Source organism: Rhinopithecus bieti, unplaced genomic scaffold (genome assembly GCF_001698545.2).
Source record: "Rhinopithecus bieti isolate Rb0 unplaced genomic scaffold, ASM169854v2 scaffold_33200, whole genome shotgun sequence".
In the NCBI taxonomy this organism is placed as follows: domain Eukaryota; kingdom Metazoa; phylum Chordata; class Mammalia; order Primates; family Cercopithecidae; genus Rhinopithecus; species Rhinopithecus bieti.
In genome coordinates this window covers 37,289-47,505 of record NW_016814013.1, presented here as the reverse complement: position 1 = coordinate 47,505, position 10,217 = coordinate 37,289, and the positions used below count along the sequence as shown (strand labels likewise).

Genomic DNA, 10,217 nt, shown 5'->3' with positions numbered 1-10,217 from the left:
GAGTTCGAGACCAGCCTGGCCAACATGGTGAAACCCCGTTTCTACTAAAAATACAAAAATGAGCCAGGCATGGTGGCACGCAGCTGTAATCTCAGCTGCTTGAGAGGCTGAGGTGGGAGAATTGCTTAAACCCAGGAGGAGGAGGTTGCAGTAAGCCAAGATCGCACCACTGCACTCCAGGCTGGGCAACAGAGCGATACTCCATTTCAAACAAAACAAAACAAAACGAGATGAGAGAAAAACCTCAACCTGTACACCTCTTTATGACAGAACAACACAGAAAGAGAAAGACAAAGAAAAGACTGCTCTAGGAGGAAATGGATGAAACAATATGATTCATACCACAAAGTACCAGAAAGTACACCAGAGTCAATACACCAGCACTGGTCACACAAATCCTTTTCTCCCATCAGTCAAGATTTTGGACAGGAAAAATGAACAAAGAGTGATATTTACTGTCTACTTGACCAAATTCCACAGAGAGGGGCCTGGAATCTGACTGGTAAGAAATTCTTATCGTTAGGCTGGCTGATCAGCTCCTGGTTTTCCTTAACTGTGGACTTCCAAAAGAGCCAAACTTTGGATTCCTGATTACAACATCGAATTTCTAGGGGTGAAGGGAAATCTTTCTCTTAGCACTCCGAAAGTTTGTTGTAAAATCAACTCACAAAAACAGAAGATTAACAGGGGAAAACACATACAAAATGTATGATTACCCAACCCCCCAGTGAGGTGCAGGAGCTTGTATACCAGCTTGAGTTTACAGAAAGAAGTGGATCATGGCAGAACTGGTTATAGGAGGGAGAGAAGATGAGGTCTGCTAGCAATGGTAGTCTTGTTATGTACATGAAATCTCACAGATAGCATCCCTCAGAGAATTGTTTCCTTAAGACCTTTAAATGTGTCAGACTCTCATTAATCCTTCCTACATCTGGAAAAGAGAAGGCCTGTATATATCAAGGCAGATTTTCTACAGATGCAAATTTTTCCCACACAATGGCATTGCAAGGCTACTTCTTTTGCTGCCTCTGACAGCCATCTCAAAATATGTCAAAGAAATATATTTTGGAGTAAGACATTTTTGTTTCTTTCAAAGTGGAATATTAAGTGTACATCTCTTACAGATATACTCTTAAATAAATAAGGGAATCCACTTTTTCTATTTGTTAAGATATTTTTTGTTATAATAATGAAGAGAGGTTAACTTTTAAAAGGTTTTCTACATCTACTGATATGATCATGCAGTTTTATTTATTTTTACAGTTAATGTGGTGAATAATATTGACTGATTTTCAAATGTGAGTTCCTGGAGTAAATCCTACTATATCATGATGTACTTTTAAAATATATATGTTGCTGGATTCAATATGCTAATACACCACTTATAATTTTAACATCTGTGATCTTGAGAGACATTGGCTGACCAAAATGGGAAATTGACAAGAGTAATAAACAAAATGGGCTTATAAATATTCATACTTGCTTGATACTTAAAAAGGTCTTTTAATGTATTTTTCTGCCCCACTCAGGTGGACTTTTAAATTTCTGGCAAGAGGTCTCATTCAGGCTATTCAAAGGTCAATATTAATCTGAATTATTCCACGTTTGTAGGCATCCTCATTATCTTTTCAATACAGATTGAATTATTGGGGATTCAAACGGCAGAGGAAAAAGTCAAAGCATATAAGGTAAGCAGAGCAGCATAGTTTTTTGGTCTGGCTTCCCCAGGCAGCACTAGCTAAAGTGAAAACTTATATGAGACTTTTTAATCTAAATGTTTTTTTTTGTTGAGAAAGTGGAAGTTAAGAGAGGAAGTGGAACAGGAAGGAGTAAGGGGCGATTCAATGCTGTGCTACCTCATTGGCCCGTATGGGATATCATGCAAGGCCACAGGCAAATTTACCATGCAGGTAAGAAAGCTTACCTTTTAGGAGTCCTTCGAACAGGTCTGTAATTTTGTACTAGAATTTTTTATTGTTTTTTTTTTTTTTTGAGTTGGAGTCTCACTCTGTTGCCCAGGCTGGAGTGCAGTGGCGTGATCCTGACTCACTGCAACCTCCACCTCCCAGATTCGAGTGATTCTTGTCCCTCAGCCTCCCAGTAGCTGGGATTACAGTGCCCACCACCACGCCTGGCTAATTTTTGTGTTTTTAGTAGAGACAGAGTTTTGCCATGTTAGTCAGGCTGGTTTTGAACTCCTGACCTCAGGTGATCCACCTGCCTTGGCCTCCCAAAGTGCTGGGATTACAGGCGTGAGCCACTGCACCCAACCGTCTTTTTTAAAAAGAGAATCCCCTACTACTTGTACGAACATTAGGTTCTAGGAACTGAACCTACCCTGAACACAACTGTTTGCTTGACCACATGGAACCAACTTCTGGGAAGCCCTATCTATGACTGCTTCTAAGAATAATCCATTTAGAAGGAAAGAAAGGGGAAGAATATATCCACTGTGGGAGAAATAAAGCAATCCTGACAACAAAAAGGCCCCTGAGTACCCAATAGAGAGAGAACACTAATATTGAGTTAGCCTTAACAGATTTACATGCATGTAAGGTAGCATGACAACAGCTACAAAGCTGGGCCATATCTCTTATGTTTTGCGCAAAGCCTTGGGAATTATGAGAACTTCTTTTACTGCTTCAAAAGAAAAAAAGGCACACCTTGTGACAGTTTCCTGTATACTGAGAGACCCTCAGCTCATCTTGCAGGTGCTTTTTTAAAATATCTGGATGTTATTTTCCTATGGTCTTGGGAAAATTCTGGAGATCAGGCTTAATCCCTAGAGATATTATATTTCCACTGGTAGAACAAGGATTTAGAGTTACCCTGTTGAATGTAATATCACTGTTTTATTTCTTTCATGGTTTTTAGGAACAGAAATAGCACACTCAGACATGAAAAACTGTCCTGGCTTAAAAGGGGTCCTTTCCTCACAGGTGAGTAAGAAATGTCACTTCCTGACAGGCCCAGGAACATCAGGATATCTAGAGGACCTTAAGAAAAGGAGAATTCATCCAAATTTCTAGGTACTGCAGGCAAAGTATGATAGCAAGATCCTGGTTTGGTTTCCTAGCATCTGGACACTTTTAGAAGTCTAATTTGAGATTCCTTATGAAAATGTCCAGGTAAGCTAACTTAAAGAGCACCTATGTGGTAAATCAGTATTCCTGCTGCACTTGTGTAAATAATTAGGCCAAGTTTAAAGAGACAAAATTTATTTTGCAAACAAATTAGTCTTATTAATACCTAGATGATGTTTGATAGAAATGGGGTAAGTATAGAGAGAAAGAGTGCACAGGGCCAGGTGGTGATAACACAGAGGTGTGGGGTTTCCCAGTGGGAAACCAGATTACCCAGATAAAGACTTGCTGAGCCTCCCTTCATGCTGACTAATTACTTAAATTATGTAAATTACACGTCCTTACCTATGGTATGGACAAAATAATGGCACCTAACCAAATGGGATAGTATAAATAAAACTCTTCATAGAGTAGCTATCATCTAGTATTTTTTCCATAAACAATACCTAGTGTAATTTTTTAAAGTGACTAGCATTAAAATTCTTTTATTACTTTTAAATTATTCCTAAACATTTTACTACCAAAATAATACATATTACTTTAAAATGAAATGAGACAGTAAGGCATAAAGCGAAATCAGAACTTACACCTTCCTTTTCCCAACCTCCCAAATGATAAGTTACTACTATTTATATATCTTGGAGTATATTTTGTTTTATGCAAATGCAAACATGAATATTACTTTCCTTCAAAGAAATTATATAGAGGGAGAAATAACTTGTCAGTTATTACTGTTTTTGGACATTTCCTCCTCTTTATTGGAAAATATTGTCTTCTTTTAAAAGTAGCATCCAGTTTATAGACTATATTGTATCATATAATCCATAACTACTAATGCATAAGGACTGCACTGCAGCATAAGTTCCTAGAAGTAAAGTTATCATTGCTGAGAGTATCATATCACCCTCTGGAGAAACTGAACCTCTAGAGAGTTAGTTCTACTTATAGTGCAAAACAGTGCTTCAAGTTAGAGTCAGCATATTTACTGATTCTATGCAGTAACCAGTGCTATCTATGTTTCTCCAGATTTGTCAAATTATACCTTTTCCTTTAATCAGGGTGGGCTCATAGTTGTCACAATTTGTGTACTAGGGGTGAGGGAAACTGTGGTTCTTCTCTCTAAAGAGCTCAAATTTTATCTGACCTGGTTTTCTTTTCCTTTCTGTCTTTCTTTCTTTCTTTCTTTCTTTCTTTCTTTCTTTCTTTCTTTCTTTCTTTTTTTTAATGGTGTTTCTTTGTTGCCCAGGCTGGAGTGCAGTGGTGCAAACTCAGCTCACTGCAACCTCCACCTCCCCAGTTCAAGAGATCCTCCTGCCTCAGCCTCCCGAGTAGCTGGGATTACAGGCATGCACCACCAAACCTGGCTAATTTTGTATTTTTAGTAGACACGGGATTTATCCATTTGTTCAGGCTGGTCTCGAACTCCTGACCTCAGGTGATCCACCCACCTCAGCCTCCCAAAGTGCTGGGATTACAGGCGTTAGCCACGGCCCCCGGCCCTGTCTGACCTACTTTTCAAAAGCAAAAAGATGAGCAATAAAAGAGCAGTTAATTTGCAAGACCTCCTTCCCTAAAATCTCATTCTAAGGTTGGGAGATAGGACAACAGACAGGAAGAAAGATGTCAGAAAAATACATTTAAGAGAAAAATGTTCTTTTGGCAGGCCTAAGGCATTTTCTATTAGAGTGTGCTTAGGGTCTCTCCTAGCATCTTCAGATTGTTCTGTCATCACCACCCGTGTTTACTGAAACCCTCCTCCCTTTCCCAATGCCCCCACCCCGACTCCAAAAAAACCACAACAAGGTTAAGCCTCCTATCCAGTGTGTCCTGGAAGTCCAAGGAAGTCGCAGATGCCTCTGTGGTCTGGGGATCCCAGTCTTGGAATGGGAGTGGGATTGAGTTCTGGGACAAAGGTGAAATCAGACATGGTAAATCAAACACCTGGCCTGTGTTGTAGGCTAGTGGTTTAAGTGTTAGGATTCTGGCATGATCCTGCTGTGAATCTCTTCTCACCTCTTTGACTTTCAGAAGTTAGTTTAATCCTTGTGTTTCATTTCCATTATTAGTAAAACCAGATATAATTGCAGTACTCATTATATCAGTGAGGTTAATGGGTATCCTTCCTTAAGCATAGCCTAGCACCATGTAAAATAATAAATATTAAGTAGGATTTTATCCTAATTACTCCTTTCCAGAAATTCTGGGGGCTATGTTTTACCTAGTATTAGTTCCATGGTGCGTGAAAGCTCAGACTTCCTTCTCTGGAAGCTACTTTCTAAACCCCTTTCACCCCACCTCTTTATTAACTAAGATATCCACCGCACCCTTTCCATCTTTTCCTGTTACCAACATTCTCTGTGCCTCCCTCGCTGTTCTGAGGCTATATCATATCCAGAAAATAATCATCCGTCATTTCATAGTAGATTGTAAGAGCATTGCTAGTGTTCACATGTTTAATCACAGGATGATACTTCTGCTATTTCATCCTCAATTCTGATACCTCCAGTTCGTGTTTGCTTATGAAACAGGGACCACCTGAGGGACTAATTATTTTGTTGCATGCTGTAGGCACTGATGTGTTTTTATTTAAATACATTGATTTTCTGGTTTGATCGTTGTTCTCATAGTTGTCACCAACTTGTAGGCTCATAGTTGTTACCAACTTGTGAAGTAGGGGTGAGAGAAACTGTGGTACTTCTCTCTAAATAGCTTGAATTTTGTCTGACCTAGTTTTCAAAAGAAAAAACAATAAGCAATAACAGTGCAGTTAATTAGTAAGACCTCCTTACCTAAGATCTCATTCTAAGGTCTGGGAGATAGGACAACGGACAGGAAGAAGGGTGTCAGAAAAATACATTTAAGAGAGAAATGTTCGGCCAGGCACGGCAACTCATGCCTGTAATCCCAGTACTTTGGGAGGCCAAGGCGGGTGGATCACGAGGTCAAGAGATCGAGACCATCTTGAAATACAAAAATTAGCTTGACCTAGTGGCGTGCACCTGTAATCCCAGCTACTCCGGAGGCTAAGGCAGGAGAATCACTTGAACCAGGGAGGTGGAGGTTGCAGTGAGCTGAGATGGTGCCACTGCACTCCAGCCTGCTGACAGAGCAAGACTCCATCAAAAAAAAAAAAAAAAAAAAGAGAGAGAGAGAGAGAATGAGAGAGAGAGAGAGAAATGTTCTTTTGGCAGGCCTAAGACCCTAATGTTAGAGAAAAAAAAAAGAAAGTTGGGGGGAAAGAGAAAAATCATTAAACATGAAAAATTGCCAGAAATTCCCTTGTGTACTTTTTCCCTTGCCTTTAACTTTCTGGTTTCTGAACTAATAACTGATCAATGGGGTGTGATGAGGGAATAGACAGAGAATGAATAGCCCTGAATGCACTGATAATAGACTGCTTGCCAATAACCACTGATAGAGTTTGAATACAATTCTACAATAGGGAAAAATATTCTTAAACATATGTCTGATGAAGTATTGACATCCAGAATAAATTAACACTTTCTAAAACTCATGATCAAAAAACAAACAACCCATTTCAAAAATGGGCAGAGGACTTAAACAGACATTTCTCCAAAGAAGACATACAAATGGCCAATAAGCACATAGAAAAAAAATGTTCAGCATCACTAATTCTTAGGGAAATGCAAATCAAAACTACAATGAGATACAGGTACCACTGCACATCCACTAGGATGGCTACCACAAAAAAAAAAAAAAAAGATAACAAGAGTTGGCAAGGATATAAGGAGTTTGGAACCCCTATGCCTGCACTGTTGTAGGCATGTAAATTGGTACAGCCAATGTAGAAAACAGAAAGTTCCTCAACAAATTAAAAATAGAATTACCATATGACCCAGCAATTTCACTTTTGGACATATACTCAAAAGCATTAAAAGCATAGTCTCAGGAAGATATTTGTACACCCAAGTTCATAGCAGCATTATGCATAATAGCAAAGATGAGGAAGCAACTCAAGTGTCCATTCACATATGAAAAGATAAGCAAGACGTGGTACATATAGACAGTCAGCCTTTAAAAAGAAGGAAATGCTAACATGCTACATCACAGGTGAACCTAAGGGACATTATGCTAAATGAAATAAGCCCAGTCACAAAAAAAAAAAATACTGTATGATTCCACTTACATGGTGTACTTGGGATAGTGAATATCATAGACACAATGTAGAATGGTGATTTCCAGGGATGAGAGAGAGGAAAGTGGGGAGTTATTCTTTAAAGAATACAGAGTTTCACTTTTAGAAGATACAAAGAGTTGTGGAGATGGATGATGACAATGGTTGCAAAGCATTATGAACTGTATGCTTAATGGTTAAGATGATAAGTTTTATGTGTATTTTACAGAGAGAGAGAACTGGGCACCCGCTCTTGCATGCTTTTCACTAACATCCCAAATGTTCATTAATAGATAGTCACCCCTAAGCATTTTTCTCCTGGCAGAACAGAATTCCAGTCTCTGCTCAGGACTAGCAATGTGATTTGGGGAAATGATAAACTTTCTATAAACCAGGGTCCCACAGAACAGCTTTCTCTTCATAAGCCCAGTACTACTTTTTCTTTTCATGCCCTGAGCCAAACTATTTGACTCTGTATAGCTTTCACACGAGATGATAGAATTTGATGTTAATGTCATTAATTCCGTTTTCATATGCAATTTGCTTCTAGAATTAATGTCACCAGCCAGGTTCCTAAGCTATGTGGAACACCCAGGACCAGAAGAATATAAAATTGCAAAAGCTGGTGGCTCCTGAGTCCAAGAGTTCCTGGTTTTCCTGGACACAAACGATAGCGCAGCACTTTCTTCCCCGTGTGCCAGAGGCCTGGGGTTCTGCAGAAGAGGCCTGGAGGACCCAGACACTGCAAGGCCTGCGCTCAGTGTATTCTGGGCCCTGTCCTCTCACTTTCTATTTCTTGTGTGGCCCCCATACTCATGCCAGCTATCCTGGAACAGTCAAGAGTTCAATTGTGACCTGCTTCCTCCCTCAACCTCTTCTCCCCAACCTCCACACCACACTTCTTCTTTGGGAAGATTTGTAAAAATTAAAGTTATTATATCCATGTAACTTTCTGTATTTCTTTTAAAATCCTTGTGCTACTAAGTTAAAGGGCTTTGACTCCTGGATCTAAAAAAGTCACCAACTCTGGCTAAATTTTAAACATTGACAGCAGTTGAAGCCTCATCTTCAGACCTAGGAGAAGAAAATCAGAATAAGCTGCAGTCATGAGACATGGGTCCAGAAATTAAAACTATTCAACCAATGTATTCCCAGAGACTATTGCAGAAGAAGTGGGTGTGTGAGCTTGTGAGGATCCATTTTAAGAGAAAAAATTAGTTCAGAGTTTTTCTCTATAAATAAAAAGTTGCGTTTGTTGTTTTGAGACAGTCCAGCTATGTCATCCAAGCTGGAGTGCAGTGGCATTATCCTGGCTAACTGCAACCTCTGCACAGCAAGACTCCGGGCACCTCAGCCTCCCAAGTAACAGGGACCACGGGGGTGCACCACCCTGCCTGGCTAATTTTTGTATTTTTATAGAGACAAGATTTCACCATGTTGCCCAAGCTGGTCTCGAACTCCTCAGCTCAAGATATCCTCCTGCCTAGGCCTTCCAAAGTGCTGAGTTTACAGGCATGAGCCACCGTGAGCAGTCTATAAATTAAACATTAATATCAAAAGAACACTGATTCAAGACAAGCATGTGGGTCAGATTAACAATGGTTTCTTGGAGCATTAACACATTCCTTACTTAAAAATTATGAAAGATTATGCGAAGGTTTACAAAAATTATATCTTATGGTCAAGATGATTAAAATTTAATAGATTTGTCTGTAAAATTTAATTGATTTCATCTTGTCTTTATTAGGTTTTATTGTTTGGGAAAGTAAGTCTCAAAGAGTGAAAGTTTTGCCTTTTGTTTTAAAATATTTGAGTTACCACTTTGACTAAATGAATGGCTTATTTTACAATGACCTGTGATGCTATTTTGTGATATTGTGTTTTCAAGCTTTGATGTTTCACAAACTTTCCAAAATCTAAATCTAAATTTAGGGTTTTAGTCTCACTAATTTTTTTGACATTACATCCCCTGAAATCTGAGGAGACATATTTGGCTTACTTGGTTTAATAAAATTATCATTATCAAATATGAAATGATCTGTAACCTTATTTGACTTCTATTTATATAAATGTGTTATTAGTATGTGTTCCAAAATTGTATGAGATTCCTGTGATTCTGATATGTCTTAGAATATGTTATGAGAACTAATTATGATTATTATATTAAATTGTTATGTACCATAGAGATAACCAAATTTCCCTGTCAAATGTGTCTTTAACCATGGCTGTTCTAATACTTTTGTCATCCACAATCATTGTTTTACTTTGATCCTTTTTTAGGGTGGTTTATAATCGGTTATAGAGCTGTGAAGACTACTCTTTCTTTTTCTTTTGCTGTTTTTTTATGAGATGGGGTCTTGCTCTGTCACCCAGTCTGCAATGCAGTGGCATCACTGCTCACTTCGGCCTCAGTCTCCTAGGCTGAAACAATCCTCCCACCTCAGTCTCCCAAGTAGCTGAGACTACAGGCGCACACCACACACCCAGCTAATTTTTAAAATTTTTGTAGAGATGGAGTCTCCCTATGTTACCCAGGCTGGTTTCAAACTCCTGGGTCAAGTAATCCTGCCCCCTCAGCCTCTCAAACTGCTGGGATTACAGGCATGAGCCACCACACCCAGTCTTTTAATACATTGTCTCTTCATTAACAAATACTAAGTGTCTATATTGTGCTACAAAGTGATCAAAGTTCCAGAGATAAGTGATCAACAAGCAGAAATGGACTTGGCCATAAACTGTTTGACACAATCAGAGGCGGAAAAAAAACAAAGCAGTAAACATGACAACAAATAAATAAGACAATGTTTATGTGATAAATGCTATCAAGAAACCTAATGCAAGTTAGATGGAAAGGTAACTAAAAGGATGCTATATTAGCTAGTGTAGTAAAAACAGAATTATCAGAGATACCTCCACTTTGATATGAATAATGCAACGAACAAAGCAAAGAAAAAAAAAATCTGGGCCAGGTGCAGTGCTCAAACCTGTAATCCTAGCAT

At 38.9% G+C, this 10,217-nt stretch overlaps 1 long non-coding RNA gene across 2 annotated transcripts; it reads left to right on the top strand.

Moving 5' to 3' along the window:
• Nucleotides 1-1,550: 1,550 nt before the first annotated feature.
• Nucleotides 1,551-8,446, top strand: LOC108513554 (uncharacterized). Of its 2 annotated transcripts, none has more exons than XR_001880932.1 (4): nucleotides 1,551-1,688; nucleotides 1,797-1,910; nucleotides 2,875-2,939; nucleotides 7,769-8,446. It is a non-coding gene; the product is annotated as an uncharacterized LOC108513554 (long non-coding RNA). The 2 variants fall into 2 exon arrangements; XR_001880931.1 differs by having other exon boundaries at nucleotides 1,793-1,910.
• Nucleotides 8,447-10,217: the final 1,771 nt, after the last annotated feature.